Below are 25,500 nucleotides of genomic sequence, written 5' to 3' on the forward strand. Positions count from 1 at the left end.
ATGGCTGACAGGGGAGGTCCATGGGCTGCTGAGGGTCCGCAACGCTGCCTTCAGAGAGGGCAATCCAGCCGGTCTCAGAGCAGCCAGGGCCAACCTTTCCAGTGGCATCAGGAAAGCCAAACAACACTATACCCGGCGCATCACAGCCCACTTCAGTGACAGCAGAGACACACGGAGCCTGTGGAAGGGTATTAGGACTATCACGGACTACAAACCCTTACCACAGACCTGTGACAGTGACACCTCTCTCTTGAACGACCTCAACGGCTTCTTCGCACGCTTTGAAGCACAGAGCAACACACCTGCGCAGAAAACAACTCCCCCCCCCCAACGACCAGGCTATTTGTCTGTCTCCAGGCAGTGTGAGGAGCACACTGTTAAGGATTAACACCCGGAAAGCTTCTGGACCTGACAACATTCCTGGTCGTGTGCTAAAAGACTGCGCAACTGAGCTCACAGATGTCCTCACAGACATCTTCAACATCTCCCTGAGCCAGGCTGTTGTTCCCTTGTGCTTCAAAGAAACCACCATCATACCTGTGCCCAAGAAGTCTTCTCCATCCTGCTTCAACGACTACCGCCCTGTAGCGCTGACTTCAACCATCATGAAGTGCTTCGAGAGGCTGGTCATGAAGCAGATCAGATCCAACCTCCCCCCCTCCCTGGACCCGTTTCAGTTTGCATATCGAGCTAAGCGGTCCACTGAGGATGCCATCTCCTCTGCTCTACACCCAGCCCTCACCCACTTGGACACTAAAAACTCATATGTTAGGATGCTGTTCATAGACTTTAGCTCAGCATTTAACACCATCATCCCCCAGCAGCTGGTTTGTAAACTAACAAATCTGGGCCTCAGCCCCCTTCTCTGCAACTGGCTGCTGGACTTCCTCACTGCCAGACCCCAGTCCGTACGGGTCGGCAGCAACACATCGGACACCATCACGCTGAGTACGGGTGCCCCACAAGGATGTGTGCTAAGCCCCCTGCTCTTCACCTTGCTGACCCACGACTGCACACCCACCTACAGCTCCAACCACTTCGTCAAGTTTGCGGATGACACAACAGTGGTGGGTCTCATCAGCAACAACGACGAGACCCACTACAGGAAGGAGGTGGACCAGCTGGCCGCGTGGTGCACAGACAACAATCTCTTCCTGAATGTGGAGAAAACAAAGGAGATTGTTGTCGACTTCAGGAGAACACACACCCAACACCCCCACCCACTGACCATCAATGGTGCTGCTGTGGAGCAGGTGAGCAGCACCAAATTCCTGGGGGTGAACATCACCGAGGATCTCTCCTGGAGCAACAACATCACGTCCATCGCAAAGAAAGCCCAGCAGCGCCTCTACTTCCTCCGCAAACTGAAGAGAGCGGGAGCCCCCACACCCATCATGTACACTTTTTACCGAGGCGCCATCGAGAGCATCCTCAGCAGCTGCATCACTGTGTGGTTCGGAAGCTGCACAGCCTCCAGCCGCAAGACCCTGCAGCGCATAGTGAACACTGCTGAGAGGATCACTGGCGCCTCACTCCCAACACTCCTGGTCCTTTACACCACCCGCCTCACCCGCAAAGCATTGAGCATTGTGGGTGACCCCTCCCACCCCTCCAACAGCCTCTTCACCCTCCTGCCTTCAGGGAGAAGGTTTCGCAGCCTGAGGTCAAGCACCACCCGACTAAAGAACAGTTTTTTCCACCAGGCTGTCAGGATGCTGAACTCTCTCCCCTCCCTTCCTCCTCTCTCCCCTGCCCCTATTGGACCTGGACTTTAACACCCCACACACACGCACATCCAGCACCAGACACTTAAAATTTTTTTTTTTTTAACGCATTTGAAGTGACTATATTTTATATTTTATGTTGATTGTTGTTTGCTGTGCCTTTTTAATTTTAACTTAGTTTTATGCACTTTGTTCCTCGGGATTGTGGGAAACGGTATTTCGATTTTCTGTCTGTGTAAACTGGCTGAGGATTGACAATAAAATTGACTTTGACCTTTGAACATACCATTCGCTTTCTTCACTGCCTGCTGCACCTGCACGCTTGCTTTCAATGACTGGTGCACCATGACACCCAGGTCACGTTGCATCTCCCCTTTTCCTAATTGGCCACCATTCAGGTAATACTCTGCTTTCCTGTTCTTGCCGCCAAAGTGGATAACCTCACATTTATCCACATTATATTGCATCTGCCAAGCATTTGCCCATTCTCCTAATCTATCCAAGTCACTCTGCAGCCTCCTAGCATCCTCCTCGCAGCTAACACTGCCACCCAGCTTCGTGTCATCCGCAAACTTAGAGATGTTGCATTCAATTCCCTCGTCCAAATCATTAATATATATTGTAAATAACTGGGGTCCCAGCACTGAGCCTTGCGGTACCCCACTAGTCACTGCCTGCCATTCCGAAAAGGACCCGTTTATTCCTACTCTTTGCTTCCTGTCCACCAACCAATTCTCTATCCACCTCAACACTGAACCCCCAATACCGTGTGCTTTAAGTTTGTACCCCAATCTCCTATGTGGGACCTTGTCGAAGGCCTTCTGAAAGTCCAGATATAACACATCGACTGGTTCTCCCTTATCCACTCTACTAGTTACATCCTCAAAAAATTCTATAAGATTCGTCAGGCATGAATTTGCCTTTCATAAATCCATGCTGACTTTGTCCGATGATTTCACCACTTTCCAAATGTGATGCTATCCCATCTTTAATAACTGACTCTAGCATTTTCCCCACTACTGATGTTAGACTAACTGGTCTATAATTCCCCGTTTTCTCTCTCCCTCCCTTTTTGAAAAGTGGGATTACATTAGCTACCCTCCAGTCCTCAGGAACTACTCCAGAATCTAAAGAGTTTTGAAAAATTATCACTAATGCATCCACTATTTCTGAGGCTACTTCCTTAAGCACTCTGGGATGCAGCCTATCTGGCCCTGGGGATTTATCGGCCTTTAATCCATTTAATTTACCTAACACCACTTCCCGACTAACCTGGATTTCCCTCAGTTCCTCCATCTCGTTAGACCCCCGGTCCCCTGCTATTTCCGGCAGATTGTTTATGTCTTCCCTAGTGAAGACAGAACCAAAGTAGTTGTTCAATTGGTCTGCCATCTCCTTGTTCCCTATGATCAATTCACCTGTTTCCGACTGCAAGGGACCTACATTTGTCTTAACTAGTCTTTTTCTCTTCACATATCTATAAAAGCTTTTGCAGTCAGTTTTTATGTTCCCTGCCAGTTTTCTCTCATAATCTATTTTCCCTTTCCTAATTAAGCCCTTTGTCCTCCTCTGCTGGACTCTGAATTTCTCCCAGTCCTCTGGTATGTTACTTTTTCTGGCTAATTTATATGCTTCATCTTTTGTTTTGATACTATCCCTAATTTCCCTTGTTAGCCACGGATGCACTACCTTTCCTGGTTTGTTCTTTTGCCAAACTGGGATGAACAATTGTTGTAGTTCATCCATGCAATCTTTAAATGCCTTCCATTGCATGTCCACCGTCAACCCTTTAAGTATAAATTGCCAGTCTATCTTGGACAATTCACGTCTCATACCCTCAAAGTTACCTTTCTTTAAGTTCAGAACACTTGTTTCTGAATTGACTCTGTCACTCTCCATCCTAATGAAGAACTCCACCATATTATGGTCACTTTTGCCCAAGGGGCCTCGCACAACAAGACTGCTAACTAACCCTTCCTCATTACTCAATACCCAGTCTAGAATAGCCTGCTCTCTCGTTGGTTCCTCGACATGTTGGTTTAGAAAACCATCTCGCAAACATTTCAAGAAATCCTCTTCCTCAGCACCCCTGCCAATTTGGTTCACCCAATCTATATGTAGATTGAAGTCACCCATTATAACTGCTGCACCTTTAGTGCACGCATTTCTAATTTCCTGTTTGATGCCATCCCCAAATCTCACTACTGCTGTTAGGTGGCCTGTACACAACTCCCACTAGCGTTTTCTGCCCCTTAGTGTTTCGTAGCTCTACCCATATCGATTCCACTTCCTCCAAGCTAATGTCCTTCCTTTCCACTGCTTTAATCTCCTCTCTAACCAGTAACGCTACCCCACCTCCTTTTCCTTTCTGTCTATCCCGCCTGAATATAGAATATCCCTGGATGCTGAGCTCCCAGCCTTGGTCACCCTGGAGCCATGTCTCCGTAATCCCAACTATATCATAATCATTAATAACTATCTCCACATTTAATTCATCCACCTTATTACGTACACTCCTTGCATTGAGACACAAAGCCTTCAGGCTTGTTTTTACAACACTCTGACCCCTTATACAATTATGTTGAAAAGTGGCCCTTTTTGATTTTTGCCCTGGATTTGTCTGCCTGCCACTTTTACTTTTCACCTTGCTACCTGTTGCTTCTACCCTCATTTTACACCCCTCTGTCTCTCTGCTCATGGTCCCATCCCCCTGCCACATTAGTTTAAATCCTCCCCAACAGCACTAGCAAACACTCCCCCTAGGACATTGGTTCCAACTAGTAACTAACATTGTCCAGCTGCAGTAGAGACCATAGAGGATTGAGGGGCCAGATTCACAACTGAAGAGGTGCGAGGTCAACAGGTGTCACAAGTTAATTTAGTTTAGTTCAGAGATACCGCACAGAAACTGGCCCTTCGGCCCACCGAGTCTGCGCCGACCAGTGATCCCCGTACACTAATGCTATCCTACACACACTGGGGGAGAATTTACAATCTTTACCAAAGCCAATTAACCTACAAAACTGCACGCCTTTGGTAGTGTAGGTAATGTGGCGTGGGCTCTGTATCTCTAAACTAAACTAAAAGACGGCCTACTGACCCCTAACCCGATGGGGCTTCAAGTGAATCGATCAGTAATTAATGTCAATCCCAAGAGATTCTTGCTGAGAAATTGGGTCAGGAACACAATTACAATTAGGCCCCTTAATGCATATATTCATTAAGCACCTGGTCCATCTGGATCTCAGCTATCCGAATGAAGTAAATAGTTAATGCGCCCGGCAACACTCGAGTTGGGAACATGAACCATAGTCAAGATGATTATATTTATAAATTGGTTCTTTCTAATTAGGCTGCAACTTTCACTTGCTGTCATTTTTGGGATTCTTTTTAGACTTCGGACTTTAGAGGTGCAGCACGGAAACAGGTCAACCGAGTCCGCTCCGAACAGCGATCACCAGGCCCCATAGAAACATAGAAACATAGAAAATAGGTGCAGGAGTAGGCCATTCGGCACTTCGAGCCTGCACCGCCATTCAATATGGTCATGGCTGATCATCCAACTCAGTATCCCGTACCTGCCTTCTCTCCATACCCCCTGATCCCTTTAGCCACAAGGGCCACATCTAACTCCCTCTTAAATATAGCCAATGAACTGGCCTCAACTACCTTCTGTGGCAGAGAATTCCACAGATTCACCACTCTCTGTGTGAAAAAAAACATTCTCATCTCGGTCCTAAAAGACTTCCCCCTTATCCTTAAACTGTGACCCCTTGTTCTGGACTTCCCCAACATCGGGAACAATCTTCCTGCATCTAGCCTGTCCAACCCCTTTAAGAATTTTGTAAGTTTCTATAAGAACCCCCCTCAATCTTCTAAATTCCAGCGAGTACAAGCCGAGTCTATCCAGTCTTTCTTCATATGAAAGTCCTGCCATCCCAGGAATCAATCTGGTGAACCTTCTCTGTACTCCCTCTATGGCAAGAATGTCTTTCCTCAGATTAGGAGACCAAAACTGTACGCAATACTCCAGGTGTGGTCTCACCAATGCCCTGTACAACTGCAGCAGAACCTCCCTGCTCCTATACTCAAATCCCCTCGCTATGAATGCCAACATACCATTTGCTTTCTTCACTGCTTGCTGCACCTGCATGCCTACTTTCAATGACTGGTGAACCACGACACCCAGGTCTCGTTGCATCTCCCCTTCTACTAATCGGCCACCATTCAGGTAATAGTCTGCTTTCCTGTTCTTGCCACCAAAGCTAATTCCTGAGCTAATTCTGCTACCACCATCGTCTATTATACAAGTGATGGGTCCCACTGACTGTCGCCGGAAGCTTCCGCCCTTTTCAGGACGGACTATGACAGCGATGTAACATTTGAAACATGGACGATGGAGTCAAAAGAAGAAGAAGGCAGAGATTGATAGGTTCTTGATTCATAAGGATGTCAAAGGCTCTGGGGAGAAGGCAGGAGAGTGCAGTTGAGAGGTACAATATCTGACACACAACTTGAGAGGCAAAGACCAGCAGAACATTTTTGTTCCCAGGGTGGAAACCAAACAAATTGGCCCCACTTAGATAGAGCTCTTAATGATAGTGGAGTCAGGGGGTATGGGGAGAAGGCAGGAACGGGGTACTGATTGGGAATGATCAGCCATGATCACATTGAATGGCGGTGCTGGCTCAAAGGGCCGAATGGCCTACTCCTGCACCTATTGTCTATTGTCTTAACTTAAAATTATTCCCTCAATCGGCACGGTGGCGCAGCGGTAGAGTTGCTGCCTTACAGCGAATGCAGCAGCGGAGACTCAGGTTCGATCCTGACTACGGGCGCCGTCTGTGCGGAGTTTGTACGTTCTCCCCGTGACCTGCGTGGGTTTTCTCCGAGATCTTCGGTTTCCTCCCACACTCCAAAGACGTACAGGTATGTAGGTTAATTGGCTGTGCAAATGTAAAAATTGTCCCTAGTGTGTGTAGGATTGTGTTAGTGTGCGGGGATCGCTGGGCGGCGCGGACTCGGTGGGCCGAAGGGCCTGTTTCCGCGCTGTATCTCTAAATCTAAATCTAAAAAAATCATCAAAATATTGAGAGAATAATTTTAAGTAAATGGGGCAAATTTTTCAACCGAAGCCAATTAGCCTACAAACTAACGTAGGCAGGCGTCTTTGGAGTGTGGGTCACAGGGAGAACGCACAAACTCCGTACAGACAGCACCCGTACCTGGGATCGAACCTGGGTCTCCGGCGCTGTGAGGCAGCAACTCTACCGCTACGCCGCCATGCTGCCTCATTTTGTAGTCTGGTAAGAAGCCAATACAGGCAAATTGCATTCTTGTTTCCAAAGGAACGATTAGTACATAGAACACGACAGCACAGCCACAATGTGCCTGCCAAATACACCCATCAGCCAAAGCATTATGACCACTGACAGGCGAAGTGAATAACATTGATTATCTTGTTACAATGGCACCTGTCAAGGGGTGGGATATATTGGGCAGCAAGTGAACAGTCAGTTCTTGAAGTTGACGTGTTGGATGCAGGAGAAATGGGCAGGAGTAAAGACCTGAGCTACTTTGACAAGGGCCAAATTGTTATGGCCAGACGGCTGGGTCAGAGCATCTCTGAAACGACAAGGCTTGTGGGGTGCTCCCGGTCAGCAATGGTGAGTACCGACCGACAGTGGTCCGAGGAGGGACAAACCACAAACCGGCGACAGACAGGGTGTTGGGCGCCCAAGGCTCATCGATGCGCGAGGGCAACGAAGGCTATCCCGTCTGGTCCGAACCAACAGAAGGTCGACTGTGGCACAAGTCACAGAAAATGTTAATGGTGGTCACGGGAGGAATGTGTCACAATACACAGTGCATCGCACCCTGCTGCGTATGGGGCTGCACACGGAGGACCAACAGCATATTAGGCAGGTGGTCATAATGGTTTGGCTCATCAGGTCATAATGTTTTGGCTGATCAGTGTACGAGGAAGGGTTCCGACCCAAAACGTTACCCATTCCTTTTCTCCAGACCTGCTGAGTTACTGTACTCCAGTAGGAAAATAACTGCAGATGCTGGTATAAATCGAAGCTATTTATTTCACAAAATGCTGGAGTAACTCAGCAGGTCAGGCAGCATCTCTGGAGAGAGGGAATGGGTGACGTTTCGAGTCGAGACCCTTCTTCAGACTGATGTCAGGGGGGCGGGACAAAGGAAGGATACAGGTGGAGACAGGAAGATAGAGGGAGATCTGGGAAGGGGGAGGGGGGGAAGAGAGGGACAGAGGAACTATCTAAAGTTGGAGAAGTCAATGTTCATACCTCTGGGCTGCAAGCTGCCCAAGCGAAATATGAGGTGCTGTTCCTCCAATTTGCGGTGGGCCTCACTATGGCACTGGAGGAGGCCCATGACAGAAAGGTCAGACAGGGAGTGGGAGGGGGAGTTGAAGTGCTCAGCCACCGGGAGATCAGGTTGGTTGAGGCGGACCGAGCGAAGGTGTTGAGCGAAACGATCGCCGAGCCTGCGTTTGGTCTCGCCGATGCAGAGAAGTTGACTCCAGCATTGTGTGTCTATCTTCAGTATAAACCAGCATTTGCAGCTCCTTCCTACACAGGATGGCAAGACCAACTCTGACCAGCCTGTACATAACTGTGCTGACTCAAGTAGTCTCTTAAATGCCACTGTCGTAACCAAAGATACTAGAGGAGCAAAATGAACCACAAACATAGAAAATAGGTGCAGGAGGAGGCCGTTCGGCCCTTCGAGCCAGCACCGCCATTCATTGTGATCATGGCTGATCATCCACAATCAGTAACCCGTGCCTGCCTTCTCCCCATACCCCTTGATTCCACTAGCCCCCAGAGCTCTATCTAACTCTCTCTTAAATCCATCCAGTGATGTGGCCTCCACCGCCCTCTGTGGCAGAGAATTCCACAGATTCACAACTCTCTGGGTGGAAAAAAAAAATCCCAGTCCTAAATGGCCCTTATTCTTAAACTGTGACCCCCTGGTTCTGGACTCCCCCAACATGGGGAACATTTTTCCTGCATCTTAGCCTGTCCAATCCCTGAAGAATTTTATATGCTTCTATACGGTAAGTGACGTTTGGTGTCAAGATCCTTCTACAGACTGAGAGTCAGGGGAAAGGGGAACTGAGGACAGATGAATGGAAGTTAGAAACATAGAAAATAGGTGCAGGAGGAGGCCGTTCGGCCCTTCGAGCCAGCACCGCCATTCATTGTGATCATGGCTGATCATCCACAATCAGTAATCCGTGCCTGCCTTCTCCCCATACCCCTCGATTTCACTAGCACCTAGAGCTCTATCTAACTCTCTCTTAAATCCATCCAGTGATTTGGCCTCCACTGCCCTCTGTGGCAGAGAATTCCACAAACTCACAACTCTCTGTGCATAAGACCACGATGATCAATGTGATAAAGTAGGAGATGTTTCCCCCATGGGTAAAAGGCTCTGGCTGTCTACCTTGTCAATGACTCTCAAATTCTGATTTACTTCTATCAGATTCTATAAATACTGTAAATAATTTCTGAGCGGCTACTCATAATAACAAGCACTTTTTTATACTCTTATTTGCCTGTTGTGGTTATAAGGACACTGAAAGCACGCTGTTTACAGTAGGATAGAAATAATTAACAGTAGCTGTTGACTTTGGCAAAAATCTGACATGCCCCGCTACAATTCCCATTTGTAGCTGTTCTGTTCTACCCTTGACTGAAGTTCAACTTTTTAAAAAAATGTTGGTATGCATTCAAGAATGTGGTCCACTCATGCATGAGAGAGAGAGAGAGAGAGAAATAAGCTACCTGTAAATGTCTTTGTACAATAACATTGTTTAGTTGAGTTTAGAGATACAGCGCGGAATAGACAATAGACAAAAGACAATAAATAGGTGCAGGAGGAGGCCATTCGGCCCTTCGAGCCAGCACCGCCATTCAATGTGATCATGGCTGATCATTCTCGTTCAGTACCCCGTTCCTGCCTTCTCCCCATACCCCCGGACTCCGCTATCCTTAAGAGCTCTATCTCGCTCTCTCTTGGTCTCCTAATCTGAGGAAAGGCATTCTAGCCTTAGAGGGAGTACAGAGAAGGTTCACCAGATTGATCCCTGGTATGGCAGGACTTTCATATGAAGAAAAACTGGATAGACTCGGCTTATACTCGCTGGAATTTAGAAGACTGAGGGGGGATCTTATTGAAACATATAAAATTCTTAAGGGGTTGGAGAGGCTAGATGCGGGAAGATTGTTCCCGATGTTGGGGAAGTCCAGAACCAGGGGTCACAGCTTAAGGATAAGGGGGAAGTCTTTTAGGACCGAGATGAGAAAACATTTCTTCACACATAGAGTGGTGAGTCTGTGGAATTCTCTGCCACAGAAGGTAGTTGAGGCCAGTTCATTAGCTATATTTAAGAGGGAGTTAGATGTGGCCCTTGTGGCTAAAGGGATCAGGGGTTATGGAGAGAAGGCAGGTACGGGATACTGAGTTGGATGATCAGCCATGATCACATTGAATGGCGGTGCAGGCTCGAAGGGCCGAATGGCCTACTCCTGCACCTATTTTCTATGTTTCTATGTTTCTATGAATGCATTCAGAGAATTGGCCTCCACTGCCTTCTGAGGTAGAGAATTCCACAATCTAGGCCCTTTCGGCCTACCGGGTCCGCGCCGACCGGCGATCCCCACACATTAACAGTCCCTACACACACACTCCAGGGACAATTTTTACATTTATAACCCAGCCAATTAACCTACAAACATGTACGTCTTTGGAGCGTGGGAGGAAACCGGAAGATCTCGGAGAAAACCCACGCAGGTCACGGGGAGAACGTACAAACTCCGTACAGAAAGCACCAGTGGTCGGGATCGAACCCGGGTCTCCGGGTACCAGGGAAACGTGGAAGTGGGGATAGCTGGTCGGCACGGACTCGGTGGGACGAAGGGCCTGTTTCTGAGCTGTTATCTCTAAACTAAACTAAGTAGACTTTAGAGATACTGCTCAAAAACAGGCCAGTCCGCGCCGACCGGCAATCTCCCTGTACACTAGCACTATCCCACACACTGGGGATTATCTCACCATTTTCCCAAAACCTATTAACCTACATATTTGTACGTCTTTGGAGTGCGGGAGGAAACCGGAGGACCCGGAGAAAACCCACGCAGGCCACGGGGAGAACGTACAAACCACTCTTTCATTCCGTCACCCCTGGACTCGCACGTTTCACCCCTCCCCTCCCCCTCCCCCTCCCCCTCCCCCTCCATTCCTTCCTCTGGCTTCACAATTTGCAACTCTGCAATCCTTGTGTCTCACGCCTTCCGTTACTTCATAGACAATACACAATAGACAATAGGTGCAGGAGGAGGCCATTCGGCCCTTCGAGCCAGCACCGCCACTCAATGTGATCATGGCTGATCATTCTCAATCAGTACCCCGTTCCTGCCTTCTCCCCATACCCCCTGACTCCGCTATCCTTAAGAGCTCTATCCAGCTCTCTCTTGAATGCATTCAGAGAATTGGCCTCCACTGCCTTCTGAGGCAGAGAATTCCACAGATTCACAACTCTCTGACTGAAAAAGGTTTTTCCTCATCTCTGTTCTAAATGGCCTACCCCTTATTCTTAAACTGTGGCCCCTTGTTCTGGACTCCCCCAACATTGGGAACATGTTTCCTGCCTCTAACGTGTCCAACCCCTTAATAATCTTATACGTTTCGATAAGATCTCCTCTCATCCTTCTAAATTCCAGTGTATACAAGCATAGTCGCTCCAGTCTTTCAACACATGACAGTCCCGCCATTCCGGGAATTAACCTAGTAAACCTACGCTGCACGCCCTCAATAGCACGCCCTTCATCGCTGGCCTTCGTCCAACCATCTGCCTATCGTGACCCTCCTTCACCCGTCCACCACTACCTGCCCGCTCTGTCCTGCCCCTCCTCTCTTCCAGCTTTCTTCCCCCCCCCCCCCCACCGCACCACAATCTGTCTGAAGAAGGTTCCCAACCCGAATTGTCACCTATCCATGAGATGCTGCCTGATCTGCTGAGTTACACCAGCATTTTCATGTCCATAAGTTATAGGAGCAGAATTAGGCCATTCGGCCCATCAAGTCCTCTCCGATACTCAATCATGGCTGATCTATCTCTCCCTCCTAACCCCATTCTCCTGCCTTCTCCCCGTAACCCGTGACACCCGTAATAATCAAGAATCTACCTATCTCTGCCTTAAAAATATCCACTGAGTTGACCTCCACAGTCTTCTGTGGCAAAGAATTTCACAGATTCACCACCTTCTGACTTAAAGAAATTCCTCCTCATCTCCTTCCTAAAGGAGCGTCCTTTAATTCTGAGGCTATGACCTCTAGTCCTAGACTCTCCCACTAGTGGAAACATCCTCTCCACATCCACTCTATCCAAGCCTTTCACTATTCGGTACGTTTCAATGAGGCCCCCCCTCATCCTTTTAAACTCCAGCGAGCACAGGCCCAGTGCCAACAAACGCTCATCATATGTTAACCCACACCTTCTCCGTGGGTTGTCACCTTGTCGTGGTGGAGAAGCTCGTGTGGTCCTGAGATCCTGAGAGCGATGCCGTCTGGAGCTACGCTCCTGGTAGGGTCACCCATGGCGGTGAGGTCGAGGGGGAGGTCCCTGACAAAGAGCGATCCAACCAAGACCTCAACGGTGGAACAGGCGGAGGGAGGATGACGGCTGACTTTAGTGGAGCGTCACAACGGCTGGGAAGGCGGATGGATGAAGGCTACAGCAGAAAAGGGTCCCCGGTCGTCTTGGACTCCACGCCACTGGACCCTGACCCAGATCTGTCAAGGACCTTGTGGTGCCTGTCTGTGCACCAGTATCCCCACGTTAAACAAAGTCACGCACAGGCGTCCGACCCTACGGAGAGGACAGTCACACTCGCTTCAAGTGACCGCCGATGATGAACCTGCTCATTCCTGGTATCACAAAATGCTGGAGTCACTCAGCGGGTCAGGCAGCGTCTCTGGAGAGAAGGAATGGGTGACGTTTCGGGTCGAGACCCTTCTTCAGACTCAATCTGACAAAGGAATCTCACTGTGGTCTCAGCACACCCCACAATCTTTCACGTAGAATTGAAAGAGTGGCACGGTGGTGCAGTGGTAGAGATGCTGCCTTACGACGCCAGAGACCCGGGTTCGATCCTGACCACGGGCGCTGTCTGCACGGAGTTTGTACCTTCACCCCGTGACCCGCGTGGGTTTTCTCCGAGATCTTCGGGATTCCTCCCACACTCCAAAGTCGCATGGGTTTGTAGTAAATGTAAAATTGCCCCGAGTGTGTGTGGGATAGTGTTAGTGCGCGGGGATCGCTGGTCGGCGCGGACCCGGTGGGTCGAAGGGCCTGTTTCCGCGCTGTATCTCTAAACTAAACTATGCAGATGCAGGTTCAGTTACGATGCAGTGAGGAATGCCAACCATCTGCATAAAGTCCAAACAAATAACAAGGGGAGCTGAATGAATAACTAATTGTTTTAATGCTGGCATTTCTGAGAAAGACTCGTGATGCATTAAAATAAATCCTCAACTCACTTTCTTGAAAACAAAATTGCCGTTAGATCTTTACAGTGATACCAGGCGGAAACAGGCCCTTCGGCCCACCGAGTCCACACCGACCTGCAATCACCCCCATTCACTAACACTATCCTACGCACACTAGGGACAGTTTACAATTTTACCGAAGCCAAACCTGTACGTCTTTGGAGTGTGGGAGGAAACCGGGGCACCTGGAGAAAGCCCACGCAAGTCACGGGGAGAACGTACAAACTCCGCACAGACAGCGCCCCGTGGCCAGGATCGAATAAGGCAGCAACTCCCTGGATCTCGACCTTGATAACCATCTTCCCCAAAGCACAACTCCAATGACTCCCAAACTGCTATAGAACGTAGAAGAGTACAGCAGGAACAGGAACAGCAGGAACTGCTCCGGTAGCAGGAACGGGCCCTTCGGCCCACAATGTTTGTGCCGGAAATGATGCCAAGTTAAACGAATCTCATCTGCCTGTACATGATCCGTATCCCTCTATTCCCTGCACTTCCACGTGCCTATCCAAGTGCTTCTCAAACACCATCCGTTGTATCTGCCTCCACCACCACCCCCTGGCAGCACGTTTCAGGCACCCACCACTCTCTGTGTAAACAATTGCCCTGCACATCTCCATTAAACTTTACCCCGCTCACCTTATAGCTAGCTATACCCCCTAGTATTGGACATTGCCACCATTGGGGGAAAAGGTTCTGATTGTGCACCCTATCTGGGGTTGCCAACTTCCTCACTCCCAAATAAGGGACAAAAGGTGACGTCACTGCCTCGCGCCCCACGTGACCTCACCCAGCCAGCACCGCCATTCATTGTGATCATGGCTGATCATCCACAATCAGTAGCCCGTGCCTGCCTTCTCCCCATATCCCTTGATTCCACTAGCCACGAGAGCTCTATCTAACTCTCTGTTTAATCCATCCAGTGAATTGGCCTCCACTGCCCTCTGTGGCAGAGAATTCCACAAATTCACAACTCTCTGGGTGAAAAAGTTTCTTCTCACCTCAGTTTTAAATGGCCTCCCCTTTATTCTTAGACTGTGTGGCCCCTGGTTCTGGGCTCCTCCAACATCGGGAACATTTTTCCTGCATCTAGCTTGTCCAGTCCTTTTATAATTTTATACGTCTCTATAAGATCCCCTCTCATCCTTCTAACCTCCAGTGAATACAAGCCCAAGTCTTTCCAATCTTTCCTCATATGGCAGTCCCTCCATCCCAGGGATCAATCTCGAGAAGGTTATGGGGAGAAGGATCGAGAATGGGGATAGGAGGGAGAGTTAGATCAGCCATTATTGAATGGGGATAGGAGGGAGAGTTAGATCAGCCATTATTGAATGGGGGAGTAGACTGGATGACCGAATTCTGCTCCTATCACTTATGAAGTTTAAGGATAAGGGGGATGTCTTTTAGGACCGAGATGAGAAAGTTTTTTTTCACACAGAGTGGTGAATCTGTGGAATTCTCTGCCACAGAAGGTAGTTGAGGCCAGTTCATTGGCTATATTTAAGAGGGAGTTAGATGTGGCCCTTGTGGCTAAAGGGTTCAGGGGGTATGGAGAGAAGGCAGGTACGGGATACTGAGTTGGATGATCAGCCATGATCATATTGAATGGCGGTGCAGGCTCGAAGGGTCGAATGGCCTCCTCCTGCACCTCTTTTCTATGTTTCTATGTTTCTATGAACTTGTAAACCAATGAAAGAGACGAGTAATGTGTTGGAAGGAACTGCAGATGCTGGAATAAACCGAAGACAGATACAAAACGCTAGAGCAACTCAGCGGGTCAGGAATCATCTCTGGAGAGAAGGAATGGGTGACGTTTCGGGTCGAGACCCTTCTCCAGAAAGAGACGAGTCGGGTCCTGTGGGATTCATCAGAAAAGGGTCTCCTTTCTGAAATTTCATTTTAGCAACAAGGAACGTATTTATACCTGCGTGTCTTCAGATTGATCTATTGTGCCTTTGGAAGGCTGAAGTGATTTGGTTCTGTTGTTATGGTGATCAGCAGCGAAAAGCATGACTTGCATTACAGAATGTTAACACTCTCCTTTGCCCACGGTTGGCATGGAGGGAAAATAACCTGCTCTCACCAGGGACAGGAGTCATTGTCATCTCTGCGGTGAAATTGTCAGCTTAAGGCCAAGTCATAGAAACATAGAAACATAGACAATAGGTGCAGGAGTAGGCCATTCGGCCCTTTGAGCCTGCACCGCCATTCATTGTGATCATGGCTGATCATCCAACTCAGTATCCTGTACCTGCCTTCTCTCCATACCACCTGATCCCTTTAGCCACAAGGGCCACATCTAACTCCCTCTTAAATATAGCCAATGAACTGGCCTCAACTACCTTCTGTGGCAGAGAATTCCACAGACTCACCACTCTCCGTGTGAAAAAAAACGTTCTCATCTCGGTCCTAAAAGACTTCCCCCTTATCCTTAAAATGTGACCCCTTGTTCTGGACTTCCCCAACATCGGGAACAATCTTCCTGCATCTAGCCTGTCCAACCCCTTAAGAATTTTGTAAGTTTCTATAAGATCCCCCCTCAATCTTCTAAATTCCAGCGAGTACAAACCGAGTCTATCCAGTCTTTCTTCATATGAAAGTCCTGCCATCCCAGGGATCAATCTGGTGAACCTTCTCTCTACTCCCTCTATGGCAAGAATGTCTTTCCTCAGATTAGGAGACCAAAACTGTACGCAATACTCCAGGTGTGGTCTCACCAAGTCACCAATACCCAAGTCTTTGGGTATTTTTAAGGTGAAGATCGCCAGATTCTTCAACATGTTCATAAGTGATAGGAGCAGAATTGGGCCATTCGGCCCATCAAGTCTACTCCGCCATTCAATCATGGCTGACCTATCTCTCCCTCCCAACCCCATTCTCCTGCCTTCCCCCCCATCACCCCCGACACCCGCACTAATCAAGAATCTATCAAACCCCACCTTAAAAATATCCAATGACTTGGCCTCCACAGCCTTCTGTGGCAATGAATTCCATAGATTCACCGCCCTCTGACTAAAGAAAGTCCTCCTCATCTCCTTCCAAATAGAACGTCCTTCTATTCTAAGGCCACATTTGTCCTAGATTCTCCCACTGGTGGAAACATCCTCTCCACATCCACTCTATTAGTACGGGTGTCAGGGGTTGTGGAAGAAGGCAGGAGAATGGTGTTGAGTGGGAAGGATAGATCAGCCATGATTGAATGGCAGAGTAGACCTCATGGGCTAATATTGCTCCTCCAAATTATTAACTAAATGAAGTTGTAAAACTTAGTCCATTCAAAGACTAGACCAGTGATGATTTCCTCTTAACTAATAAAAGGAAATAGGAATCTATTCCTTGGAGCGCAGGAGGATGAGGGGTGATCTTATAGAGGTGTACAAAATCACGAGAGGAATAGATTGGGTAGATGCACAGAGTCTCTTGCCCAGAGTTGGGGAAATCGAGAACCAGAGGACATAGGTTAAGTTGAGGGGGGGGGGGGAAAGATTTAATAGGAACCCGAGGGGTAACTTTTTTTATTCAAAGGGTGGTGGGTGTATGGAACAAGATGCTGGAAGAGGTAGTTGAGGCAGGGACTATCACAACATTGAAAGAACTTGTGGATAGGACAGGTTTAGAAGGGATATGGGCTAAACGCAGGCAGGTGGGACTAGTGTAGGTGGGACATTTTGGTCTCACAAAATGCTGGAGTAACTCAGCAGGTCAGGCAGCATCGAGGAGAGAAGGGATGGGTGACGTTTCGGGTCGAGACGTTCTTCAGACATGTTGGTCAGTGTGGGCAAATTGGGGAGATGGGCCTGTTTCCACGCTGTATGACTATGAAAGAGGGCTTGTGTAGGAGATTGCTATTGAGGGCGTGCAGTGTAGGTTTACTAGGTTAATTCCCGGAATGGCGGGACTATCATATGTTGAAAGACTGGAGCGACTAGGTTTGTATATGCTGGAATTTAGAAGGATGAGAGGAGATCTTATCGAAACGTATAAGATTATTAAGGGGTTGGACACGTTAGAGGCAGGAAACATGTTCCCAATGTTGGGGGAGTCCAGAACAAGGGGCCACAGTTTAAGAATAAGGGGAAGGCCATTTAGAACTGAGATAAGGAAAAACTTTTTCAGTCAGAGAGTTGTGAATCTGTGGAATTCTCTGCCTCAGAAGGCAGTGGAGGCCAATTCTCTGAATGCATTCAAGAGAGAGCTAGATAGAGCTCTTAAGGATAGCGGAGTCAGGGGGTATGGGGAGAAGGCAGGAACGGGGTACTAATTGAGAATGATCAGCCATGAACACATTGAATGGCGGTGCTGGCTCGAAGGGCCGAATGGCCTCCTCCTGCACCTATTGTCTATTGTCTATTGTCTAACTAATTGTCTTTCAAGAATTCCCAGTCCGATAATTAAAATAGAAACATTTTGAATTGGAATAAAAAGGTTTTGCCCATTCGGAATAAGCTGTTCTAATGAAACCCCTTCAACCTGAAATGTTGAACTCTGGCAACCTTTCTGCAGATGCTGTATGTCCAAGTATGTGGTAGTTGTGGCAGGGACTACCACAATGTTTAAGTAGGAAAATAACTGCAGATGCTGGTACAAATCGAAGGTATCACAAAATGCTGGAGTAACTCAGAGGGTCAGGCAGCATCTCAGGAGAGAAGGAATGGGTGACGTTTTGGGTCTCGACCCGAAACGTCACCCATTCCTTCTCTCTGAGATGCTGCCTGACCCGCTGAGTTACTCCAGCATTTTGTGATATCACAATGTTTCAGAAATGTTGTACGGGTACATGGATCGAGGACAGGTTTGGAGGGATATGGGCCAAACGCAGGCAGTTGGGACAATTGTAAAGGGGGCATGTCGGCCGGTGTGGGCGAGTTGTGCTAAAGGGCCTGTTTACACGCTGTATGACTATGACTCTAACTAAGAGATTAGACAGCTACCACTCAGTCAATAACTGTAACCGTTTCTTTTCAGATGTAATTTAGCGAGTCATAGAGTCAAATAGCGTGGTATCAGGCCCTTCAGCCTAGCTTGCCCACCATCTTCATCGGCGGTCACTCGAAGCGAGTGTGACTGTCCTCTCCACAGGGTCGGACGCCTGTGCGTGACTTTGTTTAACGTGGGGAGACTGGTGCAGACAGCCACCACACGGTCCTTGACAGATCTGGGTCAGGATCCAGTGGCGTGGAGTCCAAGACGACCGGGGACCCTTTTCTGCTGCGGCCTTCATCCATCCGCCTTCCCAGCCGTTGTGACGCTGTAAAGGGGCGGCCATTTTAAAACTGAGGTGAGAAAAAACTTTTTCACCCAGGGAGTTGTGAATTTGTGGAATTCTCTGCCACAGAGGGCAGTGGAGGCCGATTCACTGGATTAATTTAAGAGAGAGTTAGATAGAGCTCTAGGGGCTAGCGGAATCAAGGGATATGGGGAGAAGGCAGGCACGGGTTACTGATTGTGGATGATCAGCCATGATCACAATGAATGGCGGTGCTGGCTCAAAGGGCCGAATGGCCTCCTCCTGCACCTATTTTCTATGTTTCTATGTTTCACACGCCCAGGACACTACACGTCGCGACACCTCAGTAACAACAGCAAGTGGCAATGCATGCAGTGTTTTCCTTTGATACCGTACAATACTGGCCTCAAGCAACAACTCAGACAAAGCCGGGAATAATTTTAGTGGAAAGATACCGCCAATGAATCGATTACTTCCCTGGTGGGCAGGGCTTGCATATTTTAAAACGCATTATCGCCATTTAGTTAAGCTTGCAGTGGGAAATAAAAAGAGATTTTCTTTTTTTTATAAGAAGATAACTGCAGATGCTGGTACAAATCGAAGGTTTTTATTCACAAAATGCTGGAGTAACTCAGCAGGTCAGGCAGCATCTCGGGAGGGAAGCCAACCTTTACAATCCGGCGAATAAAATTGTTTAGGAAGAAACTGCAGGTGCTGGTTTTAACCGAAGACAGACACAAGATGCTGGAGTAACTCAGCGGGTCGGGCGGCATCTCTGGAGAGAAGGAATGGGCGACGTTTCGGGTCGAGAGCCTTCTTCAGACTGAGAGTCAGGGGAAAGGGAAACGAGAGATATGGATGGTGATGTAGAGAGGTGCAGAACAAATGAAAGAAAGATATGCAATAAAGTAACGATGACAAAGGAAACAGGCCATTGTTAGCACAGTGGGACAGGCAGCATCTCTGGATAGAAGGTTCTTGGTCCTCCAAAATATTCCAAATGGAATTTAAACTGGAGGTGGCGGAGTATGGACTTAAGCAAGAAGGGCTTCTTGGAGAAGAAGAGCTGCCTTAAATGTAGTTGCGTCTGGTTGAATAACTATAGTAGGGTGAAGACTATTCCATGCTTTAATTGAGCGAGGGAAGAATTAATTGCTACACACATCTGTCTTGGTAGCTGGTATCTCAAAATGAATCGAGTGATGTTTTGGTCTCGACCCGAAACGTCACACAGTTTAAGAATAAGGGGTAGGCCATTTAGGACTGAGATGAAGAAAAACTTCTTCACCCAGAGAGTTGTGATTCTGTGGAATTCTCTGCCACAGAAGGCAGTGGAGGCCGATTCACTGGATGTTTTCAAGAGAGAGTTAGATTCAGCTCTTAGGCCTAAGGGAATCAAGGGACATGGGGAGAAAGCAGGAACGGGGAACTGATTATAGATGATCAGCCATGATCATATTGAATGGCGGTGCTGGCTCGAAGGGCCGAATGGCCTACTCCTGTACCTATTTTAAAAAATGTTTTAATTTCATTTCATGGAATTTAGAAGGATGAGAGGGGATCTCATCGAAACATATAAGATTATTAAGGGGTTGGACACGTTAGAGGCAGGAAACATGTTCCTAATGTTGGGGGGTCCAGAACCAGGAGCCACAGTTTAAGAATAAGGGGTAGGCCATTTAGAACGGAGATGAGGAAAAACTTTTTCAGTCAGAGAGTTGTGAATCTGTGGAGTTCTCTGCCTCAGAAGGCAGTGGAGGCCAATTCTCTGAATGCATTTAAAAGAGAGCTAGATAGAGCTCCTAAGGATGGCGGAGTCAGGGGGTATGGGGAGAAGGCAGGAACGGGGTACTGATTGAGAACGATCAGCCATGATCACATTGAATGGCGGTGATGGTTCGAAGGGCCGAATGGCCTCCTCCTGCACCTATTGTCTATTGTCTAACGTCCCCCTTTCCTTCTCTCCAGAGATGCCGCCTGTCCCGCTGAGTTACTCCAGCATTTTGTGTCGATCTTTGGTGCAAACCAGCATCTGCAGTTGCTTCCCACACAGGCCATTGTCAGCCGTGGGCGAGGTGAAAACGAGTTGCAGACAATGAGACTCAACAAGACGACTAGTGCAACGACTGGGATGGGGGGGGGGGGAGGGATGGAGAGAGAGAGGGGGCGGTTTCAAGAGCTGTGCCGCTGCGTGGAATGACCAGGATCGTCGTGGCAGCCGAAGACAACGTAGATCCCCCCCAAGGCTACTGCAGACAGCGAGGGGCAGGCACAAATCTATAATTTATCAACTGGAGGTATCGCCTTCTAGAGGCACCCAAAACAAGTAACGATAAAGCAAACAAGAAGAAAGACGTTTCCTTTTCCCCCCCCCCCTCCCCTCTCTCCTTTTAGGTTTACATTTTTAATAAGGTTTCACCTTTCTCCAGGCAACATTGTCAATGAACATTGAGATGTCTTGTCGGGTGGGGGGGTGGGGGTGTGGGGGGGATCGTTTGACTGGACGGCCGTCGGGTACGGTACACACAATTTGGAAAGAGTTGCACATTATAAATGCGCGTGTTTAATTCCTTAAGGACAGGAATTCTGCATTGATCCCAGCCCCGAATATGTGGCGGGGCGTTTGAAATGCTGGCAGTATATCCATGACGTTAAAACGCCCGCCCCGGAGATCAGTGGTAAGGTATCAACGTACAAAGAAGCTGGGGTGTGGGTTTTGTAGTACTGGGTGCGAGCTAGTGCTAGGACTTTTCTTGGCTTCATTGATTTCAGCGACCACCCATTCCCTCTCCCCCACCCCACCCCGACCGGTTTCACTGTCAATAGACAATAGACAATAGACAATAGGTGCAGGAGGAGGCCATTCAGCCCTTCGAGCCAGCACCGCCATTCAATGCGATCATGGCTGATCACTCTCAATCAGTACCCCGTTCCTGCCTTCTCCCCATACCCCCTCACTCCGCTATCCTTAAGAGCTCTATCCAGCTCTCTCTTGAAAGCATCCAACGAACTGGCCTCCACTGCCTTCTGAGGCAGAGAATTCCACACCTTCACCACTCTCTGACTGAAAAAGTTCTTCCTCATCTCCGTTCTAAATGGCCTACCCATTATTCTTAAACTGTAGCCCCTTGTTCTGGACTCCCCCAACATTGGGAACATGTTTCCTGCCTCTAATGTGTCCAATCCCTTAATTATCTTATATGTTTCAATAAGATCCCCCCTCATCCTTCTAAATTCCCCCGTTCCCCTGTCCTCCCGGTTCATTCTCCCGTCTGTACACCTCGTTGTCACCTTGCCCACAGACGACTTCGATGAACCCATTCGGCATTGCTCACGATTGTTCACCCTCCCACTGTCCTGAAGATGGACACAGAGTGCTGGAGTCACTCGGCTAGACAGGCAGCATCTCTGGAGAGAAGGAACGGGTGACGTTTCGGGTCCGAGCCCTTTCCCCCTTCCATTTCTCCAGTCTCCCTCTCCCCCTGACCCCAAGTCTCGACCCCAAAAGGCCACCTACTCCCGTCTCTCCAGAGATGCTGCCTGACCCGCTGAGTTACTCCAGCATTTTGTGTCAATCTGGAATAACCCAGCATCTGCTGTTCCTTCCTACACATTTTGCGTCTGCCTTCAGTCTAAACCATCTTCTATAGTTCCTATAAGACAATAACTGCAGATGCTGGTACAAATCGAAGGTATTTATTTCACAAAATGCTGGAGTAACTCAGCAGGTCAGGCAGCATCTCAGGAGAGAAGGGATGGGTCTGTTCATATTGTGTCTATTTTCAGTATAAACCAACATCTATAATTCCTTCCTACATATTTTGTATCTATCTTCAGTGTAAACAAGCTTCTATATATTTTGTGTCTATTTTAGACAATAGACAATAGACAATAGGTGCAGGAGGAGGCCATTCAGCCCTTCGAGCCAGCACCGCCATTCAATGCGATCATGGCTGATCACTCTCAATCAGTACCCCGTTCCTGCCTTCTCCCCATACCCCCTCACTCCGCTATCCTTAAGAGCTCTATCCAGCTCTCTCTTGAAAGCATCCAACGAACTGGCCTCCACTGCCTTCTGAGGCAGAGAATTCCACACCTTCACCACTCTCTGACTGAAAAAGTTCTTCCTCATCTCCGTTCTAAATGGCCTACCCCTTATTCTTAAACTTTCAGTATAAACCAACATCTACAATTCCTTCCTACATACTCTGTGTCTATCTTCAGTATAAACCAACATCTCTTGTTTCTTCAGTTGTCTGAAGAAGGGTCTCGACCCGAAACGTCACCCATTCCTTCACTCCCGAGATGCTGCCTGACCCGCTGAGTTACTCCAGCATTTTGTGAATAAATCGATTTGTACCAGCATCTGCAGTTATTTTCTTATATCTCTTGTTCCTTCCTACATATTTTGCATCTATCTTCAGTGTACACCAGTTTCTACAGTTCCTTCCCACACAGTCTGTGTCTATCTTCAGTATAAACCAGCATCTGCAGTTCATTCCCACACACTCTGTGTCTATCTTCAGTGTGAACCAGCATCTGCAGTTCATTCCCACACACTCTGTGTCTATCTTCAGTATAAACCAGCTTCTCCAGTTCCTTCCCACACACTCTGTGTCTATCTTCAGTGTGAACCAGCATCTGCAGTTCACTCCGACCCACCCCCCCCCCCCCACCCCCCCGTTTGCTTCACCGTTCAGCACACACCACCCACCCCATGATCGTTACTCTCTTACCTTGATGTCCCCCAGCACCAGCCGTCCAGTTTCAATGCTCCGATCCCTTGCCTTGTGATGTGTGGACTACTTGCATGTGAACCCGGGGCGAGAGAGCTGTGTGGAGCCCGGGTCGATCACACACACTCACACACACACACCTGCTTCTTCAGTGGTCTGTCCAAATACACCAGCGGCTGGGCACATAAACAGCACCGTGTGGGACTGAGGGGATGGATACTTCCTCTCCCAGACTCAGCCCACCACACACACACACACACACCGTTGTAAGGCAACACAGCAGCCTCTGCCACTGCTCGAAAACACAGCCTCTGCTCCCTGAGACTACAATTGTTCCTTCGCGTCTCCAGGTTCTTTCTCTCTCTTTCTCTTTCTCTCCCTCTTTCTCCCTTTCCCTTCCTCTCTCTCTCCCTCTCTCTCTCCCCCCTTTCCCTTTCTTTCTCTCTTTCCCTTTCTTTCTCTTTCCCTTCCTCTCCCCCTCTCTCTTTCTCTCTCTCTCCCCCTCCCTCCCTCTCTCCCCTTTCTTTCTCTCTTTCCCTTTCTCTCTCTTTCTCTTTCTCCCTCGTCCTCTCTCTCGCTTTCTGTCTCTCTTTCTCCCTCTCCCTTTCTCTTTCTTTCTCTCTTACCCCCTCGTTCTCTCTCTCTCGTTCTGTCTCTCTCTTTCTCCCTCTCCCTTTCTCTTTCTTTCTCTCTTCCCCCCCCCCTCTCTCTCTCGTTCTGTCTCTCTCTTTCTCCCTCTCCCTTTCTCTTTCTTTCTCTCTCCCCCCCTCTCTCTCTCTCTCTCTCTCTCTCTCTCTCTCCCTCTCCTCTTCCCCCCACCTCTCTCAGCCCCTCCAAAAAAGAAAAACAAATTAGTTCAGAAACAAAAATCCAGCAGGCTGATTTTTAAACGTGGTCCACGACAGGAATTCAGGACTCCCTGCCTCCATGGATGGTTTTATTGCAATGGAAAGCTACACATTATTCCCAGTGCACTCCCATAACCAAAATGGCTGGTCCTTTATTTCTCCCCCCCCCCCCAGCAAAGCTGCAGAAATACCATTGGTTTAACATTGCCTTTTTTATTTTGTAGCCATGACAACTGGCAACAGAGAGACTGGAACTGCAGGCACGGCAGATCATGTGGTTCTCAATGGGGAGCAAACAATAGTCACCTCTGTCTGCCCGGCCGGTCGGTGCCACACAAGAAATAAACTTTCAAGTGAGGTTTCTGTTCACGGTTTTGTAAAAACCAAAGCCCAATAATCCGCCACATCAGGAAGCTTTTAATGTATCTGGAGAGAAGGAATTTGGTTTACACCGAAGATAGACAGCAGACCGGGTGTCAGGGGTTACCGGGGGGGGGGGGGGGGGGGGGGGGGGGGGGAGACGGGAGGAGAATGGGGTTAGGAGGGAGAGATAGATCAGCCAGGGTTGAATGGCGGGGTAAACTAGATGGGCGGAATGGCCTAATTCTGCTCCTATCACTTGTGAACCTATGACGCAAAATGTCTGAAGGGCCTGTTTTCATGCTGTTTGGCTCTGAGAGATTAAGACCACTCTTTAGTTCTGAAGAAGGGTCTCGACCCGAAACGTCGCCCATTCCTTCTCTCCCGAGATGCTGCCTGACCCGCTGAGTTACTCCAGCATTTTGTGAATAAATCCCTTCGATTTGTACCAGCATCTGCAGTTATTTTCTTACACAAAATGCAGGGGGAACTCAGCGGGACAGGCAGCATCTCTGCAGAGAGGGAATATAGAAACATTGAAATGTAGAAAATAGGTGTAGGAGGAGGCCATTTGGCACCGCCATTCATTGTGATCATGGCTGATCATCCACAATCAGTAACCCGTGCCTGCCTTCTCCCCACATCCCTTGATTCCGCTAGCCCCTAGAGCTCTATCTAACTCTCTTTTAAATCCATCCAGTGATTCGGCCTCCACTGCCCTCTGTGGCAGAGAATTCCACAAATTCACAACTCTCTGGGTGAAAAGTTTTGTCTCACCTCAGTTTTAAATGGCCTCCCCTTTATTCTAAGACTGTGTGGCCCCCTGGTTCTGGACTCGCCCTAACATTGGAAACATTTTTCCTGCATCTAGCTTGTCCAGAAAATTTGTGATGTTGAGGGTCGAGTCTCTTCTTCAGACTGAGTGTCAGGGGAGAGGGAGGCATAGAGATGGGGAAGGGTGAGGGGTGAAAACGACAGATCGAAGGGTTTATCTAAAGGTTGTGATTCAGTTTGAGACTCTT

At 48.4% G+C, this 25,500-nt stretch overlaps 1 protein-coding gene across 7 annotated transcripts in view; it reads right to left on the reverse strand.

The window, feature by feature from the left end:
- Positions 1 to 25,500, reverse strand: part of LOC144592200 (sorbin and SH3 domain-containing protein 2-like) — a 369,491-nt gene that overhangs the window by 260,489 nt on the left and 83,502 nt on the right. For 4 of the 7 annotated variants that reach the window (XM_078396704.1, XM_078396700.1, XM_078396702.1 and 1 more), the window contains exon 1: positions 23,271 to 23,987. The exons of the other annotated variants lie outside the window; for them this stretch is intronic. The gene's annotated coding sequence lies outside the window, so the exon portion shown is untranslated. Of the gene's footprint in view, positions 1 to 23,270; positions 23,988 to 25,500 lie in introns of those variants that run through there. 7 annotated transcript variants of the gene reach the window in all.

This window comes from Rhinoraja longicauda, chromosome 3 (assembly GCF_053455715.1).
Source record: "Rhinoraja longicauda isolate Sanriku21f chromosome 3, sRhiLon1.1, whole genome shotgun sequence".
Taxonomy (NCBI): Eukaryota; Metazoa; Chordata; class Chondrichthyes; order Rajiformes; family Arhynchobatidae; genus Rhinoraja; species Rhinoraja longicauda.